General features: G+C 38.0%; 1 pseudogene across 1 annotated transcript in view; it reads left to right on the top strand.

Moving 5' to 3' along the window:
• The window catches only part of LOC149840440 (putative protein S-acyltransferase 7), a 36,672-nt pseudogene extending 13,271 nt beyond the window's left edge, over positions 1-23,401 (top strand). The window contains exons 2-5 of the transcript XR_016431685.1: positions 3,377-3,559; positions 21,756-22,048; positions 22,545-22,803; positions 22,894-23,401. The product of XR_016431685.1 is annotated as a putative protein S-acyltransferase 7 (transcript). The remainder of the gene's footprint in view (positions 1-3,376; positions 3,560-21,755; positions 22,049-22,544; positions 22,804-22,893) is intronic.
• The last annotated feature ends 958 nt before the right edge of the window (positions 23,402-24,359 follow it).

Here is a 24,359-nt window from a genome sequence, read left to right as displayed (position 1 = left end):
AGATAACAAACAAAAGAAAATGGTTTTGAGTAAGCAAATTATAACAATCACATAATACAAAAATAAAATAAAATTTAAAATAACTGAATATCGTATCGTATCGCATTAAAGATTCAAGGGGGTATATCGTATCACATATGTCACATGGGTACGGGTACAAAGGGTAGAACATAGAAATTTTAAAAAATGAGGGTACGGGGACACAACTATATATATATATATATATATATATATATATATATATATATATATATATATATATAGAGAGAGAGAGAGAGAGAGAGAGAGAGAGAGAGAGAGAGAGTTTAGGTCTAGATCAAGTGTAGATCTATATTAGGGTCCACACTTGATCTAGACCCACTTTTTTAATATAAAGGTGGGTGGCTTTCATCCAAGAGGGCACAAAAGCCCCCTTTCTTCTCTCTCTCTCTCTCTCTCTATATATATATATATATATATATAGAGAGAGAGAGAGAGAGAGAGAGAGAGAGAGAGAGAGAGAGAGAGAGAGAAACGAGAGTGAAAATCAGAGAGGGGGGGGACCAAAATGGCCTCACCCCTTTGACCAAGGTGAAAAAACCCATATAAAATAGGTTTGGGTTGGACCCGACCCAGGGGAGGGTCATGACCTATATAAGATCCAACCTAAGTCTTGGATCATAACTCATGTGTCTTACTTTGGTTGCTTAATGCAATTTGGAGAGCATTCACTTGTGAATTTTCTTTGGGAGTGTGCTCTATTCTAAAAGGGTTAGGCTTAGGTGGTTAGCCTCTCTAACTACTTAAGATTCCACTTATCTATCCCTAACCATCACCTAACCAACCCACCAACCTCTCTCGCTCTCTCTTCCTAAGCTAGCTAACCCCCCTATTCCTCGTTTCTCTAGCTTCCAACCCACATCTTCTTCCCCATTTTCCTTGTGCTTCCTATACCTCCATTACATTCTTAAGTGAACGTAACTATTTAAAAAAAAAAAATATATATATATATATATATATATATATATATATATATATATATATATATATATATATAACTGTAATTTCTTTGTATTGCTTGATAGGGGCATTTTGGTCTTTTCACTTGTATAATAAGTTGTTTAAACAACTTATTCTTTTTATTTCTTATTTTCTTTTTCCTTTTTTTTATCTTTTCTTTCTTTCACCTTTTGAGCATTGGGCCACCCACCTTGGAGTCGTTGGGGCCCCAACAATTATAAATATGATCGTTGGGAGCTCCCCAACGACTCCATGTGTGGTGAGCTCCCAATGGCTCCTCTTCCTCTTGGGTGTGTATATATAGGGGTGTTCCCCTTTCATTTTGTATATAGTTCTCTCTCACTTATATTTTTTCTTTGTTTCTTGTCCATTGTTGGACTTGTAAGTGTTCTACACTCTATATTTGTATTTTTGCTTACTTCATTACATGGTATCAGAGCCATTTGGGTTCTCTTGATCTTTGAAGCCTCTCGTGATATTTAAAATTGTGACAAAGGTACTATCATTCTCTTTGTCTTAATCTATCTCTTATCGTCATTGGGCATGAATCAAGGGTGGAACTCTCCTTCAAGCTTAATGGATCAAACTACTTGATGTGGGCATCGGCTATAGAGAATCACCTTAGAGGAAAGAAGTTTTGGGGCTTTGTGATGGAAACTTCTCTTGAACTATCATTGAAGCTCACCAAAATCAAAGAAGGTGTTGAAAAAACTCTCGTTGGTGAGGATCGCCTTAAAGCCTTTATTGTAATGTTGGCACAAATTCTTATGTCAACATTGTTCATAAACCATACCAAAATCTTAGCGTGGTTACTTTCTCAATCTTCTACCTTTACTTGATGATCATGAATGGTTGTTCTTCCTTAAGAGTATGTATACCTAAAAGGATCTTGCTAGACAATATTTTTGTCAAGATAAAATTAGATCCACTAAGGGGACATGTGTGTCCGAGATTATTTTAGTACTTTGTCCCCTCTTTGGGATGAATTAGCTCTTCTTGAGCCTAAATGGGTGACTCCCGAATGTTAAAATATATGTAATTCATATATATGTATATGTTTATATACATATATATATATATGTATTATCTAAAATACTCGAGAGAGAGAGAGAGAGAGAGAGAGAGAGAGAGAGAGAGAGAGAGAGAGAGAGAGAGAGAGAGAGAGAGAGAGAAGTCGGAAGATACGCGTGAAAAAACAAAACCCTAAGCCCTTTTCGATTTTATTTTTTCACGGGTTTTGTAAAATACCCATTTTATCCTCAGTAAAAAATATATTCATGTGTAAAAAAAAAATTTTTAAGGGCAAATTTGACCTTTCCACAATAGCGTCCCCCTTTAAAGGGGTACGCGTACCCCTTTAAAGAGGTACGCGTCTCCCATTAAAGAGGTACGCATCTCCCTTTATCGGGGTACGTGTCCCCCTTTAAAGGGGTACGCGTACCCCTTTAAAGAGGTACGTGCTTCCCTTTAAAGGGGGACGCGCTTCCTTTATTGAACCTGCGCTTCCCCTCGCGTTTTGGAAGCGCTGCGTTTCGCGCTTCCGAAGCGCGTCCCGGGAAAGCGCGCTTCCCCTATTCTATAGGCGTTTCCGGTAACTCTGGTATGACCTCTGACCGCTTAGTTATGACCATTGGCATACCTAAGAATTATTTTAGGGATTGAAAAGGTATTCATGAAGTAGATTCGTAGCTCCTTTCTCTTAAAATACTGTGGTAAAGACCTTTAAAGCCATTGTTAGGACTTGTAGCTCTAATTTATCATAGATGCTTACATCCATGAGAGGAATTTCATCATCTAATAGTTGACAGGCATGATAGCAGTCAAATAGATGAGGGAACTAATTTTTTATTAGATGCTTTAAGTTGACCATTGTGTCAATTAATCTTGCAAAGTCAAGACTAGTCATAAGTAGGATATTAGGTTGAAAAGGATGTTAGTGTTGCTTTGCATTTCTTGGGTTCAGTGAATGTGCATCAGGTACATGACTTTACAGAATGAGAAAATAGTACAATTTTGTGATGAATAGTTTTGTTACTTTCCATACATTGATTTTTTATGTCTTTTGTCAAATGGCTCTTTAGTTCTTAGATTGAGGCATGCTTCAGCCTTGGACTATCTTCTTAGGCTCTATTGATGGTGTAGCTTACTGTTTTCATTTGTTGATATTATTCATGTTCATCACAGTGGTTCACTGCCATGGACTTCTTGTTCCATTTCTTTTGTCTTTATACTTGACCACTACATATGAAAGGTTGCTTGCTTAGAGCTTGTTCTATATTTCTCAACATTTTTTCTTGATGTATCACATTTGAATAATATCCTTTTGGCTCAAGTTGAAGCCTGTCCTTAGTCTCATTCATTGTCGTATGTTCTGCAGATATTTTTTCTTCAGCGCAGATTTATCTTTGGACCAGATGTAAGATCCCTGTTTTTGACCATATTCCTTATTGCGGCTCCTGTGGTTATTTTCTGTGTGTTTGTTGCAAGAAAATTAATGGATGACTTTCAAGGACAATGGGGGATATCAATAATGGTGGTTGCTGTTGCATTCACATTATATGTGAGTACTTGACTGGTGTCTTTATTTTTTTCTCCCTTTCCTTTTTTGAGGAAGATTATTGTCTTTAGTTTATTAGTCCACTTTACCTTCTTTATTCTCATGTGATGTTTTAATTTTGTGTTGATAATCTCAGATCAAGAACATTCTCGACATTTGATATGACAATATAGATACATATGCTTACGTATGAGTATTTATCAAGATGGATGGTGATGAGAGATATAATACAGCCATGGGGATGTCTGTAAGATGCACACATAAGCGTGGTCAACAGAAACATATTCCATCTGGCATTCAACTTATGTCTAGTGCATATTACCTGACTGCCGATTGCTTGGAACATGATGGGTTTACATTTTCATTTTGTTTCAATTTTGCCCATAACATTAGTTATTATATGACGCGAGTCTTTTGTTAAAATGTAAAACTGTACATATATGTATATATAATAATATTATATTATTATATATATATAAATACATTTTTCATTTCTGTAATTTTTTTCCTTTATTTTTATTTTTTGTGTTTATGTCATCTAGTTCAGTTTGAACTAGAATGACTGCAATAGAGCTGTTGGACTGACACAGTCCAACAGCTCTTAATAGAGCTGTTGGACTGACACATTCCAACAGCTCTAAATAGAGCTGTTGGACTGTGCCCAACAGCTCTATTGAGTCCTCTTTCAGCTGTGTATATAAAGGGGTGCAGCCCCTCTTGTATTTTACTCCAATGCTTCTTAAGCAATTGGTTTTTCATATCAATAAAGAATACATTTTTATTTTTATTTTTGTTTCCAGTTATACCCTTTTTAAGGGTTATGCTTTAGTGTCATTCTTGACACTTGCTCTTGTTAATCTAAGCTCGTGTTTTGAAGATCCCCATTTCATTTCATGGTATCAGAGCCGCAGAAGTACTAAATCTTGAGGAAAAGCTGCCTCAGTTTCCGTGCCCGTTTGCAAAAGTGTTCGCCACTTGAAGCGAAGTGTTTTATCACTTCATTGGAGAGGATTTCACATCTTGTTGTATTGTTTTTTTTTCTTTCTTTTTCATTTTCCTTCTTGTTTCTCTTCTATCCCTATTCTTTCTCTCCTTGTAATCGATGGATGACAATGATAAAGTCACCATCATGCCTATGAAACTAAGTGATACGAACTATGTAACATGGGCTTCAATCATGAAGCACCATATATGGGGAAAAGGCTTATGGGGGATTGTGGATGGTTCCGATTCGGAACCTAAGCTATCTCTTACTAAAAAGGAGGGAGATAAAGAGGTCCCTTTATCGGAAGAAGAGAAAATCAAGGCTATTGCCTCATACGAGAAGAAATGGAAAGAATGGAGAATATCTCATGCGAAGATAATGTCATGGCTTATCAATAGCGTTGACATTAAAAAATGCTCAAGTCTTGCCAAATTTGATCATGCTGATAAGGCATGGGAATACCTTAAGAATATGTATTCCCTTAAAGATATTGCACACGTGTGCAACCTCCAAGAAAAAGTTCGAATGATGACACAAGGAGACAAAACTATTCGTGAATATTACAATGGGTTGTCCGAACTTTGGGAAGAACTTTCCCTTTTAGAACCAAAGTGGCATTGTGCCGAAGACATCGAGCTTCGTCAGAAACAACTTGATACTGAACATTTTTACCAGTTTATCACTGGATTAAGGCCGGAATTTGAAACCACTAAATCGGCCCTACTTCACCGGGGAAAAATTCCTTCTATTGTTGAAACTATTGAAGAGTTAACAATGGAAGAAAATCGTCTCCGGAAAGGTTCTTTAAAAATTGAAGATTCCGTTTTAGCCGTGTCTAGATTAGGGAATCATGTTCGATCATATAGGCCTCTTCACTTTAACCGACAAAATGGTGACTATGATAAGAAGAAAGTTATTTGTCATCACTGTCATGAACCGGGACACTACAGGCCACAATGTCCCAAACTTAAGGAGCTGAGAGAAAAAAAAGCTGCAATTGCTGGATCAGAGCCTAAAGATCAGGATGCACCAGTTTCCCTGGCCCAACTAATGGAGATTCTTCAGCCTCTCATCAAAGGTGCCTCTTCCTCATCTGAAGCTTCAACCGGCGCAGCAGCCTCATCTTTTTCTGATCTAGGTAAAATTTCTTGGCTTCTTGACTCTGGTGCATCTTTTCATATGACCCCAAATAATCAAAGTCTATCCAAATGTGTTAAAAATAAAACAAGTGTGTCAAGGGTCTTTATTGCTGATGGGACTTCTCTTGAAATAGAAGGAATAGGAAATTTTGGAAAAATTTATAAAAGAAAAAAATTTTTTATTCCAGAAATTAGACATGTTCCCAAATTAAATTTAAATCTTTTATCTGTATCTCAAATTTCTGATTATGGGTGTAATATTTCTTTTTCTTCTCATGGTTGTTGGGTACAGGATCGCCAGTCAGGCAAGCTGATTGGGGAAGGCCATAGAGAAGGAGGACTCTATTACATGGATTTTTTGAAAATGCCGAAGAAAGCTTTTTGTTATAATATTCAAAAAATAGAATTGGAACCGTGGCATAAGAGACTTGGTCACCCACATATAGCCAAAATCCAACATTTTCCAAATCTAGGGAAATTTTGTAACTCTGAATCATTTGATTGTAAAGATTGTATTATCGGCAAAATGAAAAGATTACCATTTCAGAACAGAACCTTTTTCTCTTCAAGACCATTTGAATTAATACACTCGGATGTTTGGGGTCCTGCACCAGTAATTTCTAAAGGAGGATTTGTTTACTATGTTATTTTTGTCGATGATTTCTCCCGACATACGTGGATGTACTTTCTCAAACATAAGTCTGAAGTATTTTCATACTTTCAAACTTTTCATAATATGGTTAAAAACAAGTTTCAAAATGATATTACTATTTTTCGCACAGATTCAGGGGGAGAGTTTTTATCCACAAATTTTCAAAATTATCTTAAATTGCATGGCATCACACATCAAAGATCTTGTCCTTATACACCTCAACAAAATGGACTGGCAGAACGAAAACATCGCCATATTATAGAAACCACTAGGACTTTATTAATAGCAAATCAAGTCCCGAAAGACTTTTGGGCAGAAGCTGCCTTAACTTCCACCTATCTCATTAATAGGATGCCATCTTCTTCGTTACAAAATATCACTCCCATTGAAAAACTTATGAACATTTCTCCAGACTACTCTAGACTAAGAATATTTGGGTGCAAATGTTTCATATTTACTGACAAAAATGATAAACTTTCCCCTCGTGCGATTCCTTGTGCCTTTTTAGGATATGCTGAAAACCAGAAAGGTTATAGATGTTTTGACTTCAAAAATAATAAACTATATGTGTCTAGAAATGTTTCCTTTCTTGAAAAGGAGAGCTTCTTTGATTTTAGAAAATTAAAAGACGTCACTAAGTACTCATTTTTGCTAGATCTAATATCAACATCTGATGAATATGACCTTGACTTAACTTTGATGATGATCAAAGAATTATTGATCTTAATGTTGAAAATGAAGAAGTTCATAGAGATACTAGTATTCAATATTCCAGGCGACAAGAGTCTAATCCTCCATGTGCACTTGAGAAATATTCTAACATTCCAACTAGACAATCAACCCGAATCTCGAGGCCTCCAGGAAAGTTTGTATCATACGAGTCTTTCTCACCCACATATAGGGCAGTTATTGTATTAATTCACTCATATGAAGAACCATCCACATATTTTCAAGCAAAAAATGATATCAAATGGATAGAAGCCATGAAAGCTGAATTAGATGCACTTGAAAAGGCTTCTACATGGAATATTCAAGATCTTCCTCCAGGGAAGAAAACTATAGGATGTCGATGGGTTTATAAAATTAAAACCAAGAGTGATGGTACTCTTGAAAGATATAAAGCCCGTTTAGTAGCCAAAGGTTATGCCCAAGAATATGGGATTGATTATGAAAAAACCTTTGCTCCGGTGGCTCGTATGACTACTGTCCGAACCTTAATTGCCTTAGCTTCTATAAAAAAATGGTCTATTTTTCAAATGGATGTCAAAAATGCTTTTTTAAATGGAAAGCTAGTTGAAGAAGTATATATGGAACCCCCTCCTGGTCTAAGTATTCCTAAGGGTAAAGTCCTTCGCTTAGAAAAAGCTCTTTATGGACTTAAACAAGCACCAAAAGCTTGGTATGATAGGTTTAGTCGTGTTATGATTGATATTGGTTTTCAATTCTGTTTAACTGACACTGCTTTGTTTATTAAGAATTCTGATGCAGGGATCATTGTGCTTCTTCTCTATGTGGATGATATGATCATCACCGGAAGCGATAAACAGGGAGTTGAAACAATCAAAACACTTCTTAAATCTCATTTTGAAATGACTGATTTAGGTTTGTTGAGATATTTTTTAGGCATTGAAGTTGCTTATTCTCCTAAAGGATATTTATTATCTCAGACTAAATTTGCTTTTGATATTGTTTTCAGGTCTGGTATTACTGATGATAAGAAAGTCGACACTCCAGAAGTTGTTAATGTTAAAATGAAGATTGATGATGGAGAACTTCTTGCAGACCCTACTTCTTACAGACAGCTTGTCGGGGCACTTTCCTATCTATCCATTACCAGACCAGATATATCACATGCTGTTCATACAACAAGTCAATTTCAACATGCTCCTACTTCTGTTCATATGGGAGCAGTCATGCGTATTATCAGATACATCAAGTCCTCTCTTTCACGAGGACTTTTCTTATCTTCCTCCTCTTCTCTTGATTTAATTGCATATACTGATGCTGATTGGGGAGGTGATCCCAATAACAGACACTCAACCACTGGCTTTTGTGTCTTTTTAGGGGAATCATTAATCTCGTGGAGGTGTAAAAAGCAGCAGAAGGTATCTCTCTCATCCACCGAAGCTGAATACAGAGCCATGACAACCACGACCATGAAAGTAGTTTGGCTCCGACGACTGCTTGCTGACATGGGAGTTGAAGCAACAAAGGCTTCACAAATGTGTTGTGACAACAAAAGTGCGATTTATATTGCCAGTAACAGAACATTCCACGAACGCACCAAACACATCGAAATGGATTGTCACTACGTTAGAGAGGAATATCTACACGGGATAATTGATCTGCCATATGTCACTTCAGAATATCAGTTAGCAGACTTCTTTACAAAGCCTCTTGCTGCTCCCCGATTTCACTTTCTCTTAGACAAACTTTCGCTCATTGTACCGTAAGTTTGAGGGGGAGTGTTAAAATGTAAAATTGTACATATATGTATATATAATAATATTATATTATTATATATATAAATACATTTTTCATTTCTTTCATTTCTGTAATTTTTTTCCTTTATTTTTATTTTTTGTGTTTATGTCATCTAGTTCAGTTTGAACTAGAATGACTGTTGGTAGTCAAGTCTTGTCCAGACTTGACTAGCAATAGAGCTGTTGGACTGACACAGTCCAACAACTCTTAATAGAGCTGTTGGACTGACACGTTCCAACAGCTCTAAATAGAGCTGTTGGACTGTGGCCAACAGCTCTATTGAGTCCTCTTTCAGCTGTGTATATAAAGGGGTGCAGCCCCTCTTGTATTTTACTCCAATGCTTCTTAAGCAATTGGTTTTTCATATCAATAAAGAATACATTTTTATTTTTATTTTTGTTTCCAGTTATACCCTTTTTAAGGGTTATGCTTTAGTGTCATTCTTGACACTTGCTCTTGTTAATCTAAGCTCGTGTTTTGAAGATCCCCATTTCATTTCATCTTTATCATGTCTGTGCCAAGAACACCAAATCGGGTTCCTTTTAGTTTTATCTAAATTTTTATTTGTGGAGTGTTCTGTGCTGTTACTCTGGTCTTCATGTTCTTTACAGTTCCAGTTTTAACATGTTTTGATGTGCCTGTGCATTCATAGTTCTTAAAGAGAAATTTTGGAACATATCAGGGTATCCTATTAGTAAATCAGTCTGGGCCGATTTGTCGGATTCTGATATTATTGTTCGCTTCGGGTGGATATGCAGAAATTTCTCTCATTATCAGTGTATCCTCAAAAAGACAGTTTGTGTTGAATAAGGTATATACTTCGACTTTCATGTGCTAGAACTCTATCTAGCTGAATGAGATTTGTCGGAGATCTACATCAAGCCATACCATGTTGGGGTAGAAACCAGTACAAATCCAATCTGATCCCTTTTCATGCCATTTCATGGACTCTAGTGTCTAATAAGTTCTACCCTCTTTGGATTTGCTGGGGGAGGGGGGGATTACTTATTCACATGAAGGGAGAGTTAGATAAGCCTATTTATGTGTCATGTATTCATTGTACCTAACTGATTTCTGTGGGTTACCTAATTGTTGGTAATAAATATTGTCTTGAGATATTCTTAACGATGTCAGTTTTTGGGAGATATTTTTTAAAGGATTTTGGCTTTCTTGGTGAAATCTAATGGCATGTTTGGAAGCAAGAAAAATTATCACAACAACAACAATAACAACAGCAACTACGCCTTCATCCCAAAACAATTGGGGTCGGCGATATGAACCAAAAAAGAAAATCATTCTGGGTCTTCCACATGAATCCTTCTCCTCTTATCATTTTTATCCAATGCCATGTCCTCGGTGAGGTTCAAAGCATTCATATCCTTTCCTATCATCTCCATCCAAGTCTTCTTAGGCCTACCCCGACCTCTTTTAACTAATATATTTTCCCATTTCTCCATCCTTCTAACTGGAGCATCACTAGGCCTTCGCCGAATATGTCCAAACCACCGTAAACGATTCTCTCTCATCTTATTTTCAATGGATGCAATGCTTACCTTCTTACATATCTCCTCGTTTCGAATCTTATCTTTTATTGTATTTCCACACATCCATCTAAGCATACACATCTCAGCTACACTCATTTTTTGAATATGATGTCTCTTGGCAGCCCAACATTCCGTACCATATACTAAAGCAGGCCTAATTGTCATCCTATAAAACTTTTCCTTCAACTGAAATGGCATTCTACGATCGCACAACACTCCAGTTGCACTTTTCCATTTCATCTACCCAACCTTTTGAAAAAGGTGTATAGGCATTGGATCTGACCCGATCCATGTACCCAATATGTAACATGTAACTATTTTTACATTTATCGGGTCTGGATACACCAGACCTGGACCCATACTGTAATGTATCTTAAATACACAAGTTAGGTCACGATTTCTTTTTACAGAAATCGTGACAGCCGTAATTGTTTTCTCTCTCCCTCTCCCTCTCTCTCTTCTCTTTCTCAACGCAGGTGCAGAGGAAAACTTTTATGGTATCAGAGCGAAGATCCATCTAGGGGTTGCGGAGGATTCCAAAGGTGCGACAGATCAAAGGTTTGAGGTTTCTTTCTTCTCCCATCTTCTTTTCTTCTTCAGTTTTCTTCTCTCTACCTCTATTCCCAATCTCCATCTCTCGTTTTTCCCCTCTTCAGTCTTTTCTTTTCCTTTAGTGGATTCACGCCTCACGTGAATTCCTAATCTGTTCACGAAGAGCTCACGTGAACCCTGGTTCACGGTGATCCTGTACATCAAGAAAGGGAAAAGCCTGTTTCGCGTGAATTCCTTTTCTGCGTATCCCTTCAATTTTTTTTTCTTCTCTTTTCTGCGTATCCCTTCTTATACTGGGCTGGATATCGGGCAGGTCTGCGACATCAAATTTCTTGGAATACAGCCTGCGTATCCCTCTTCTTATACTGGGCTTGGATATCGGGCAGGGCTGGATATCGACTCTCAGAACCCCTTTCTCGTATCATATTTCTTCTGACTGTTACGAGTGGGATCCACATTGAAAATACAGTTTTTTTCTTCCTTTCCTCATTACTTTCACATTGAAAATACAGTTTGATTTTCTTTCCATTGCTTAAATATCCGACCTTTCAAAAGTAGAAAAGAAAACTCAGTCTTGGAATACAGCCTGAATTTCTTCTGACAGCCTCTGGTCGCAGATTTTTGAATTTCTCAGCCGTAAAAAAAAAAAGGGACGATCAGCAAACATCTTTGGCTGCAGACTGAGCACTCTGTGGATACTCTGGTAACACAAAAAGGGTTCCTTTTTCTTGTTAAAACTCTTCCTCATGGATATTCATTCCTCTTCATCCAATCTTTCTTCAAGTTTTCTCACTCAACTCGTTTATGAAAAGTTAACTACCTCAAACTTCTTGATCTGGAAGAGACAAATCATTCCTTTTATAAGGAGTCAAGGTCTCTTGGGTCACCTTGATGGAACCACTCCCGCTCCACTCGAATTTGTTACGAGAGAGGAAAAAGATGACAAAGGAGTAAGTTCAATTGTGTATGTCAAGAACGTAGAGTACCTCAACTGGGAAAGGAAAGATCAGTCGATGGTTGCATATATCACTTCCACCCTGTCCAAAGAGGTCCTTGTTGCAATTCTCGACAATTGTACTGCTCTCAAACTTTGGAAAAAATTGGTTCAAACATATTCACAAGTTTCGCAGGCACGAATGGTTTTTCTCAAGAGGGAATTTCAAATGCTGAGAAAAGATTCCATGACCATCATGGAATATCTAAACAAGATGAAGACTATCACAGACCAACTTGCAGTTATAGGGTGCGTGGTGAGTGACAGTGATATGGTACAACAGACTCTGAGTGGATTGGGATCCGACTACAATATGATCGTCACTTCACTATTGTGTCTCCCTGCTCTTCCTACCTTTGATGAGTTGCGAGCAAAATTGATTCAGTATGAGATGACTCTGAAAGGGTTCTCTGAGGAATCTCACATTCACACAAATTCTCAGGAAGTTTTTGCCACAGGAGTAACTTATGGTAGAGGACGAGGACGAGGAGGACAAGGGCGAAGTGGACACGGAGGGCGTGGTCTGCTTCCCACTCCAAATACGTTCGCTCATGCATAGGGATCAAGATCCATTCCTACTTGCTTCCTTTGTAACAAAAAGGGGCATATCAAAGCGAATTGTTGGCATAATCCAGAGAATAAAGGAAAGGGTCCACAGACAGAAAACAAAAGGAAGTTCTCAAATAATGAAGAGATTAAAGATCTGTTGATATCTGTGTTGTCAAAGTTGAAATTGAAGCAGAGTGATGAAGGCACTTGGTTTGTCGACTCAGGGGCAGCCACTCATGTGACAAGTGATGCAGGTAAGATTTCTAATCTCATTCCTTATTTTGGAAAAAGTAAGATTGTCACTGGAGATGGATCCCACCATCCTGTTTCTCATGTTGGAAAAATTGTCATCCCATATCATATTCCACTCTTACTCTTTCAGACGTTCTTCATGCCCCTGACATTAAGAAAAATATTGTCTCTGTTTCCAAACTTATTGATGATAATAATGCTTCAGTTGAATTCACTCCCTTCTCTGTGCAGGTCAAGGACCTACGCACGAGGGAAACATTCGCTGAAGGAAAGAGACGAGGCAATATGTATGTCTTTGAAGAAGCTCCTTGTCATGCTGTTCGCCCTGTCCACCTGAATTCAAAGCCCTCATTAGAGTCATGTTCATCCTCTTCTGCTAATGTTTTTAGTATTTCTGAATGTAATAAGCCATTCTTATGGCATAGTCGGTTAGCCCATTCTGGGAGTCATTTTATTGAGAAACTTGTATCTAATAATCTCATTCCAAAAGAAAGTCTCAATAGGGATGAGAACAGTCACAAATGTTCAAGTTGTCTTTCCTGCAAGAGTCATGTATTGCCTTTTCATTCCATTAATAAGAGAGCTTCAAAACCTTTTGAGATAATCTATTCTGATGTATGGGGACCCGCCCCAATTGCTTCTGGATCTGGAAGTAAATACTATCTAATATTTGTTGATAACTATTCTCGATACACTTGGATATATTTCATAAAAAATAAGTCGGAAGTCTTCTCTTTGTTTCAAAATTTTCTTTCCCTTGTCAAAAATCAATTTTCTGAGTCCATTCAATTTTTCCAATGTGATGGAGGTGGGGAATTCTCATCCCGTGATTTTATTTCTTTTCTTCAAAATAACGGAATAGGAAGAAGGGTGTCATGTCCTCACACCGCTCAACAAAATGGAATTGCTGAACGAAAACACAGGCATATCGTTGAAAGTGCCATGAGTATGCTCCATGACAACAATCTTCCCATCAACCTATGGACCGAAGCTTTCCATTCAGCCGTGCATGTGATAAATAGATTGCCTATGGTTGTTCTGGAGAATAAGTCTCCTTATCACTGTCTTTTTGGAACTCATCCTAGTTATTATGATCTGCGTGTTTTTGGATGTGTCTGCTATGTGCATATCGATCAGTCTTTGAGAAACAAGTTTCAAGACAAGGCTCAAAAGTGCAGATTTGTGGGATATGCAGATGATTACAAAGGATATAGGTGTTATGATCCCACCAATAAACGCATCAGAACCTCAAGAAACGTTGTCTTTGATGAACAAAATTTTGATCACGGAGCTGACACAACGAATATGCCAACTGAAATTTACTATCCTTGGCTGAGCTCAGAACTTTTTGCTGGCTCCAATGAAGCATGTTCCTCAGATTGTGTGCAACAAGAAGGAGAGGTGTTTGAGAACACTGGGACGTCGGGGTCACAGAATGCAGAGGAAGTACCGGGCAGATACAAAGGCATTGTCTATTCTAGACAGAGACCGACAACATCAAGTCATCCAGATCATGTCTCAGTCGCCAATCCTGCGTCTTCTCGTACTCTTGCAGCCAGAAAATCAAACCGCATACGACATCCTATTGATAGATGGGTTAGTTATAATAGTTTCTCCTTGGATCTTCAACTATTTTTAACTACCATCAATAAGGACGAAGAACCCATCATGTATTATCAGGCAACCGCTTCTATGAAATGGGTAGAAGCCATGAATGATGAAATGCAAGCCTTGCATGAATGTGGAACATGGGAAGTTATTCCCAGACCACCTGATAAAAATGTTGTCGGATGCAAATGGGTCTACAAAATCAAGTACAAACCAGATGGAACCATTGAACGATATAAGGCCAGGCTTGTAGCAAAAGGATTCACCCAAGAAGCAGGGCAAGACTATGATGAGACTTTTAGTCCGGTTGTAAGAATGGGAACGATTCGAATCATCATCTCCCTGGCTGTTGAACATGGATGGAAGTTGAGTCAGCTTGATGTAAAAAATGCATTTTTACATGGGAATTTAAAGGAGGAAGTATACATGGAACAACCCCCTGGATATCAAGAACAAAATTGTAAAACCCATGTATGCAAGCTAAAAAGAGTCATCTACAGCCTAAAGCAAGCATCTCGCTCTTGGTTTGATAGCTTCTCGCTAGAGATTCAGAAGCATGGATTTTCACGTTCCATGCTGGACCACTCATTATTTATTTTTAAAAGCCCGTCTGTGACCACTCTACTATTAATATATGTCGATGATATCATCATCACAGGAAACTCTGCGGACCATATCCAAGAAATAAAAGACTTATTAGGTCAAAGGTTCAAAATGAAAGATCTTGGAGTTCTACGCTATTTCCTTGGTGTAGAAGTTGATAACCAGGCTCATGGCTTGACACTCACTCAACACAAGTACACCGTAGACGTTCTCAGCAAGGCAGGCATGAAAGACTGCAAACCTCTGGGAACACCGACTGTACTTCATCAAAAACTTAGCGCTCATGATGGAGATCTGTGTGATGACCCCACCAGGTATCGTAGCATAATAGGAATGTTACAATACCTCACATTCACTAGACCTGATATTGTTTATTCAGTCAATCAAGTGTCTCAATTTATGCATGTGCCACGTACTGGACATATGGAAGCAGTCAAGAGGATCTTTCGATATCTGAAAGGGACTATTGGAGATGGATTGATATATTTACCACAATCATATGGCCAAGACGAGCACGAAATTACTGTATATTGTGATGCAGACTGGGCAGGAGATCCTGACGAACGAAGATCTACATCAGGATATTGTGCCTTCAGTGGAATAAATTTAGTCTCTTGGAGCAGTAGAAAACAAAAAGCTATTGCTAGATTAAGCACTGAGGCTGAATATAAATCCATGGCTGCTGCCACTGCCGAAGTCACATGGATCAGGCATCTTCTAATTGAAGTAGGAGAAAAGATCTCCCACACTACCTTGCTCTGCGACAATCAAAGTGCCATCAATATGTCTTTCAATCCGGTACATCACAGTCGTGCCAAGCACATTGAGATCGGCCAACACTTTGTGAGATAGAAGGTTGAAGAAAAAGAGATTGAGCCTGAGTTTGTCAGCACTGAAAGACAGGTTGCAGACATATTTACCAAAGGGTTAACCAAGGACCGCTTTTGGATGCTTAAAAGCAAGTTGTTCATGGTTCAAAACCATAATCAACTTGAGGGGGGTTGAAAAGGGTGTATAGGCATTGGATCTGACCCGATCCATGTACCCGATATGTAACATGTAACTATTTTTACATTTATCGGGTCTGGATACACCAGACCCGGACCCATATTGTAATGTATCTTAAATATACAAGTTAGGTCACGATTTCTTTTTACAGAAATCGTGACAGCCGTAATTGTTTTCTCTCTCCCTCTCTCTCTCTCTCTCTTCTCTTTCTCAACGCAGGTGCAGAGGAAAACTTTCACCTTTATCCTATGATTTACATCTCCATCAATTTCTCCATACTTTTGAATGATAGATCCCAAATATTTGAAACAGTCATCCACCAGTATTTCTTGTTGACCAAGCTTCACTACACTCCCATCACTACTTCGTTGCTTACTAAACCGACATTCCATATATTTTGTCTTGCTTTTACTCAACTTAAAACATCTTGCTTCCAATGTCTGTCTCCATAATTCTAACTTAGCATTAACCCCAACTCTAGACTCATCAATCAAAATAATATCATCAGCAAACAACATATACCACGACACATTTTCTTGAATTGATCTCGTAAGCTCATCCATCACTATAGCAAATAGGAAAGGGCTTAATGCAAATCCTTGATGTACCCCAACCGTTATAGGAAAATTGGTTGTCACCCCTCCACAAGTGCAGACATTGGTTACTACTCCTTCTTACATATCTTTAATTATATTAATGTACTTTAGAGAAACACCTTTCTTCATCATTGTCCACCAGAGAACATCCCTAGGTACTCTATCGTATGCCTTCTCCAAATCAATAAAAACCATATGCAAATCTTTGTTCCTCTCTCTATATCTCTCAATAAGTTGTATAAGAAGATGTATAGCTTTCATAGTTGATCTTGCAGGCATAAAACCAAATTGATTCTCCGATATCATGACAACCTTCCTCAACCTATACTCAATCACCATCTCCCAAAGTTTCATAGTATGACTCATGAGTTTTATACCACAATAGTTTGTACAATCTTGTATATCACCCTTATTCTTATATAGAGGAACCAAAGTACTCTTCCCCCACTCATTAGGCATCTTATTTGTCTGCCAAATCTTGTTAAAAAGATTTGTCAACCATTCTAAACCTTTCTCACCCAAGCATTTTCAAGCCTCGATAGGTATACCATCTGGGCCAACTGCGGATCCAGTTCAGGGGGCCGTCAGCAGGATTTCCTTAAACCTGAAAAGTGGGTAGCATGGAGACAGGGGAGTAGCCACGAGAGGCGTACCATCCCTCGTGCCACGGATCAAGAGAAAAAGTGCTTCCTTCCTTTTACGAAGACGTGACTGTTTTTTTTAGGCTTGTCAGATTGACAGGAAAAACTCAGAAAGAAGACTTCTGGCTCTTGGGCCGAGTTCCAACACAGCCAAGCTAACCCTGCTAACTGTGTGTGACAGCTCGGCAAACTCTTCATTGAATTGCGCTAGTTTCGAACGGAGTCCATTTTCTTTAAAGCCTCTGCAATTTCTTTCTTTTGAATCTTGGCTATGAAATTTTTTTATATGATAACTTTTCTAAATGAAAAAATTTCACTTGTTTGTGTAGCATGAGAAAAACGGAATGGAAAATGTGAGAAAAATGAGAGAGAGAGAGAGCTGGAAATGGTGGTGGGTGGGAGGAAGATGAAGATGGAGGAAGCTCTTTTTGTGGCAGCCCATGAGATGAGTTGTGGTGTGGGTGAATGGTTGCACTAATCAAAAAGAATTTTTCATATCAAAATCACACTTTTTAGAAAAACTTTTCTTTAAAAAAATTTCTCTTGTTTGGAATGGTTGAAAAAGTTACCAGTTTTTTTTTTTACTTGCATTTTTCCTACCATTTTCTCGTTTCCAAACATGCCCTTAGGGAAGTTCTTTAAAAGAAGAGAAATTTCCATAAACAGACCCAACTTTAACTCATAATTTCAGATCTGTCGCATTTTTTAAAATCCTAATTACAGTCCTATCTTTTTGTGTAACTTGGCTAAAATAGACCTGCTGTTACCTCCATTTGGTTACCATACCATGGTTTGCCCTTGAGTTAAGCCATGTAAAATGACTTAATAAATCTTAGATCGTTTAAGAAAAAAAGTCATAAAAGAACTTAATTGTTGAGGATTTTCTTTCTAGAAGACTTCTCCAAAGTCTATTGGCAATGAAAAATCTTGTTCAAACAGCACTACTGCTGGAAAATATGTATTGGGCAGTATCAGTGCTAAAAAACTTCATTATTAATGGTAAATTGTCTTTTATGACATATGGTTGGGGTGGAATTATTTTCAATCTTAACTTTTTCCTGACATTTAACTCTAAGTCCTTGTTTGAGAGTTTTGATGAAAACATGGATCTGTTATTGAAATTTCAGGTAAAAGCTACGTCCTTATGTGAAATTTTCCCAAATTTTTTTATAGATGTAAGTTTTTCTAATTTTGGACACATCTTGAAGAGGTGGTCTGAAAAATGTTGGGGCGTTTAATTTTCCAAATTTTATGATAAATTCAACATCATAACAAAAACTTGATAAAATCTCTTCTAATTTCTTGCTTAATAAAATCAGGAGAAATTCAATACCCCACAAGTCATCTATTACTTTATGAAGGAATGCATTTGGCTGACCAAAGTTAGCTGGCTAAGCCTGAACCTAAGGTGGCTCAATAATAGAAAAGGCTAGGAGCCTACAACATAGTGCATGCCACACATTGGGAAGCAAAATCGAGAAGTGATACAGGATGCATAAGTGAGAAACTAGGTGTTTTATCATCTTTAAGAATCATGGAAAGTAAATTGGGAGTGAAATAAGAACCAGACATTAAGCAAGATGAGACTTGAATTAGAAGTGAATGTACTATGTTTTCTTTAGGGAAAATTCCATTTAGGGGCCAACCTTTTGCATCTGATTCCAAATATGGGACTCACATTTTTTAAATTCCAAATGTGGGTCAAATTTTTCCTGAAAAACAGTCAAATAGGGACCTCATGTCAACATCCACCATATTGGAAAACGCAAGTCCTTTTTGGTTTCTTGTATTGTCCCTTGAAAACTGAAAAGTACTTGACTACTTGTTCATCCTCATTAAAAAGAAAAGATAAACAGTTTGAACTCTTAATGATGAAGGTCACTATTGTAATTTGACATGATTTAACCTGAGTTAAAGGACAACAATAAATGCAGGCCCTTGGGTAGTTCACAATTGAACTTCTTCTGTTTGGGAATCTCGATTTCTAGGGATGGGGAGTCATTCTTCTCATTTTTTATTACTATTTCATTGAAAACTTGCTTCCTATAATAAACCTAACTTCTTCATATGCTTTGGGAGCAACATAATTCTTGCTTCTAGGGTCCTCTTCCCTTGAGGTGCTTCTCACTCTGCTGTGTTTCTTCCATTAATACTAATGTGTTCCAAGTTCTATCAGCATTTTATGTGCCAAGAGATTGGAATGCAGGTAGATATTATGCATGGACATGTTGGAAGCCAAAACTGTAGGTTGAGATTTATGTCTTGGGTTGGTTGGTTTGAAATTTGAAGCATTCTTACAAAGGTTTTCTGCTGAGGCTGCAAATTTGAACTATGGCCCAATTTTTCAAGTATACTGAAATCCTATACAATTGAAATAATCATGCCTAGCATACCAAGGTCTTCGGGCCTTGTTGACCCTTGATCCACAAGCATGACATCAGTGACTATGGTTTGAGCTCACCAATGACCATTTTGCTCTTACGATGATTAATCGTTGGTTGAAAAGCACTTTAGATAGGTAAATGCTTAATAGCTGTGCTTGTAGCATCTCCTTCTGGCTATGTTTTCTGCATGAACTAAACTGGGTTCTGACCATTCTGAGGCGCATTGCATTTATCCTAAATCTAGCAGAGTTAGTTGTACATCCATCTTATACTATTTCTCAAGTCTTAACTGTCCAAAAGGAGAAATCAAACCTTCAGATGGGAGCTGAGTGCCACAGTTCATTTCCAACTGTGGTCTTGCTACAGATGATTTATTGGATCAGATTTTTCTGAACAAATGTATTCCATGGAATTGTTTGGTCGCATTCCACAACTAATGCTTTTGCTAGGCAGTTGAAAGCATCTTTCTTGCAAATGCCATATTTGCAAATGGCCACATATTTTTATTGAGTATACCAAAGCGTGTTTCAGCTGAAACGTCACGCTTCGGAAACATGCTAGGAAGCGCAAAAAAAATTGGGAAGCACACTTCCCAATTTAGGGGAGTGCGCTTCCCATTTACGGGAAGCACGCTTCCCATTTATGTGAAACTCGCTTTCCCCTTTTTTTTCTTTTTTTCTTTTTGTATTTTCATTTTTATTTTTAATTTTTTTTCTCTTTTTTCACTTCCCCCTCGCTTCCTAGTCCGCTTCCGAGACGATTCTTGGTTCGTTTCTAAGTTGTTCCATGCTTCCTGCTTCCTAAAATTTTGAAAGTGCTTCGCATCCCGCTTCCGCTTCCCGAACCGCTTCCCACTCCCGCTTCCTCAACTGGCAACTATGGTATATGCTTTCTTAGCATTTTCTTGGTAGTAAAATTGTTTACACATTTGGTCATCTGCAGAACAAAGCTTGAATTACAACACAAGTTCTGTTGTTTGCAGAATGCGAAAACAAACTGTCAGGCACATTTTTATGGAACATACCCCTCCTTTGACCCTCTTATACAGTTCATGCTTGTTCTGGACCCTTCATCTGTCAACCACTTTGATCTCTATTTTATAGATCATAACTAGACATATCCAAGATCCAACACTTTAGAAAAAACTGAACAGATAAGTCAATGGATGGTGTCATCTGGAGTGACCTATCTCATCTTTTGTGATTTTCAAGAGTTTACTGCAATAGGCTCATCTCTTTTTCTCCGCATATGATTTTACAGGTGCTTTGTGCATGAAAACCTTCAAATCTTTTTAAAAGTTAAGTATGATGAGATTACAGAAATATGGTCAGTACACAGGCTATGTAATATGGGTACTTCTGCTAGCCCCCCGTTCCATTGTTGTACCCATGTCATACATGTACTGGTGCTGGACACTCCTGTGTTAAGGGTTAACTGGGTTTCAAACTTAACTTGACATATATTAGACTTAACTGGGTTTCAAACTTATCTATCTTTAAGGATTCCATGGTTCGTATCAATATGTAGTCTATGCTTGACATCAAACGAATATACTTTATTGATCATTATTTGTTTACTGTATGTTTTTGACATATATTAGACTTTTTATTCATAATTGACAGTCTGTAACTCCACATCTAGAGCTTTTTGTAAAATGTATGTTTGTGCATAAAATTTTTGTCACTTTAGCTTTATACACTTTCAGTTGAATTATCCTGATTTTGAGGGTCTAATTTTAATTTTGTCCATATTGATCCTGTGCATCTGTTTGCTGAAATGACTGATATTTCTATATTGTTACTAACAGGACCATTTAGTTTTGAGGTCTTTAATTCTAGCAAAAATCTACTCACCAATTGTCATGGTATTTCAATTTATCGCATTTAAACGATTTTTCAAACAATAAAAACTCAAAATAGCATGTTGAAGAAATTTTTACAATGAGAATATCATGATGATATCATGAATGATACTTGTTAAAAGAAAACTTTTTCAATTTTTATTTTTATTTAAACATCCCCTAGACCTTTCCAAGGAAAATAGGAAATCCTTTTTTCAAAACTATGTTTTTCTCGAGTTTGAACAAATTGAATGCTTGGATAGATATTTGAACTTTTTCATTGTTGTTGATAAGATCTATGGGATCCATATATTTTTCATAATTGATGTTTTAACTTCAAGAGCTTATGTGTTATACTCTTTGTGCAGATTTCAGGCCTTCTCCTTCTAACTTCTGGTAGGGATCCTGGTATAATACCCCGTAATGCCCATCCTCCAGAAATAGAAGGCTTTGATGCCAATATTGAACTTGGGGATGGTCAAACCCCACAGCTACGTCTACCTCGCATAAGAGAAGTTGTTGTAAATGACATCACTGTAAAGATCAAATACTGTGATACCTGTATGCTGTACCAGCCTCCTCGCTGCTCCCACTGTTCAATCTGCAATAACTGTGTGGAGGGCTTTGACCATCATTGTCCTTGGGTTGGGCAATGCATTGGGCAGGTAAATGCCATTGAGCTTTCATAGCCTTATTACATCTGTTTATCTTAGGCATCTTTGCTGGAACTTGATGCTTGAATATGTGCATTTTTTAGATGAATTGAGTGCTAGCAGCGAAGCTGGTCTAGGAAATGATAAATTAGTTCTCTTTGTCACATAATCTGCTGTTTTTGGAATCTCAGGTTCCTGATCTGTGGTTGGATCTTGGTCTGGGATCTTACCTGCTTTAGACTTGATTGTCTAACTCATTGTCCCAAAACTTTTGCCTCTTGACAGTTGTATTTTCTTTTTCCTGTAGCTTGAACTAAATGATGTATGCATGTTTAATTTTGTGAAATCTGCATGAAGTCAGACTTGTAAGAACTGCTGAAACCTGGTCAGTCTTTTGGGTCAGTGCTTCTGTAATGGCTATATGTGCCTTTATGACCTTATCTGCAGCTGTGTAATGTCAGAATGTTTGTCTAAAATTGATGACCAAGAATGTGTGATTAACAGTGTCACTGGAATGGATGTCTTGCCGAGAAACTACCGATTTTTCTTCATGTTTGTCTTCTCCACAACCATGCTCTGCATATATGTCTTTGGGTTTTGCTGGGTGTATATTAAGAGGATCATGGATGCTGAGGAGATCAGCATTTGGAAGGCAATGGCTAAAACACCTGCTTCAATCGTGTTGATTGTCTATACTTTCATAGCTGTCTGGTTTGTGGGTGGCCTTAGCATCTTCCATTTGTATCTTATCAGCAAAAATCAGGTAATTTGTCTTGCCACGATTGTTCTTGTTTTGAGGAACGGAAAAAAGAGAAGGAAATTTTGTCTAATTTTCCTTTGTTTTTCTTTTCAGACAACTTACGAAAACTTTAGATATTGGTATGACATGCGAGCTAACCTTTATAACAAAGTAGTAGTAGAGAATTTCAAGGAAATTTTCTTCTCAAAAATCACTCCTTCAAAGAATAAATTCAGGGCAAGGGTGCAGTTGGAGTCGGGGTTTCCGGCAGGGTCAGCTGACGCTGGTTTCATTACCCCCAACATAGGGAAGTCAGTTGGTGACATCGAGGTAGGTGGCAAGACTGCATGGAGAGATGGTGGCGTAGGGATAACTGCTTTTGAATGGAGGCTTGGTACTGACGTTTTGGAGAGCAAGAATAGTCTTGGTGACATGTTACCTCCTGATTTTGAACGGAATGCAATGCCAGCAGTAAGGCCTATAGGGACGTGCTGCAACACATCCAAGGCGTTCTAGCTGGGGCCGTAAGAGTGGAAGTTGGGAGATATCACCTGAAGTGTTAGCTTTGGCAACCGGGCTTGGTGAGCCAAACCGGACCAATAGTCCTGCTGCAGGCTTGTAAAGGATGACTGTGCCGGTCTTAATAATTGACCAGCCCAATCTTTCTTGGGCCTCACCAGGCAACTGTTTATATTTTTTTCACCTGTCTAACTTGTTTCTTTTGCAAGGTTGGGTAAGGTCATTGTATTGTAGAAGGGGTAGACTAGCACCACATCTCTAAACTGGTTGTTGTGAAGTTTGTATCAATGTGAGAGTGCTTCTCTAGTCTTTTGAAATTTAGAGTGGTGTTACATTTGCCAGTTTGGTTAGTATATATTATTGGTTTTTGATTGGTTTTTTGAAATTAACGAGGACTTTGCGCGTCAAGAGTGGAGTTTGAGGTCCTAAGGGGTTGCTGATCTGATCTACCTATAAAGCCTCCATAAGTTTTGACGTGGTTTAGCCTCAGCCTCTAATCTAAGTCTCTTTAGATGGTTGAGTTAGTTTGTTTTTCTGATTTTGGTGAACTAATTTAATGACTTCGTTCGAACAGCTCTGTAATCCATAGATCTCTTGCGGCTAGTACTTGCACCTTAGTTGCTTGTGTTTGACTTGTGGCTTCACTCATTAGGCATCTCTAATGAGTACAGAATTCAGCATTTAGAGATTGTGTTCGTTGTCATAATGCTAGGTCTTCCCTGCTCAATTGGATTCCATCTTGGATTTAACCTGTCTTCTTAGTGTCCCATCTTTCGTTCCAGTAGAATTGGTAAAAACCTGAGATCAAGTACTCAGGATATTCGGTGCAGTCATTCTATTGAATGCAGTCCATCTTTCTGGCATGCATGGTGCTAGAACAAAGGGTGGTCCTGATTGGTTGCCCTTCAACTACTGTATATTTATACCGATGGTACAACACTATGGTCCTTGACTCCTTAACATGGTCCGTCACTGCTCACTATTTTCTTTGCTGTAACCGGAAACAAACAATTCTCCGGTTTCCATGTTTCTGGGATGTTGACATCCCTGTTCTTCAAGTC

This window comes from Nuphar pumila, chromosome 4, assembly GCF_984573655.1.
Source record: "Nuphar pumila chromosome 4, dmNupPumi1.hap1.1, whole genome shotgun sequence".
NCBI classification, from domain to species: Eukaryota; Viridiplantae; Streptophyta; class Magnoliopsida; order Nymphaeales; family Nymphaeaceae; genus Nuphar; species Nuphar pumila.
Note: the sequence above shows the minus strand (reverse complement) of the source record. Positions and strands in the feature narration are given on the sequence as shown.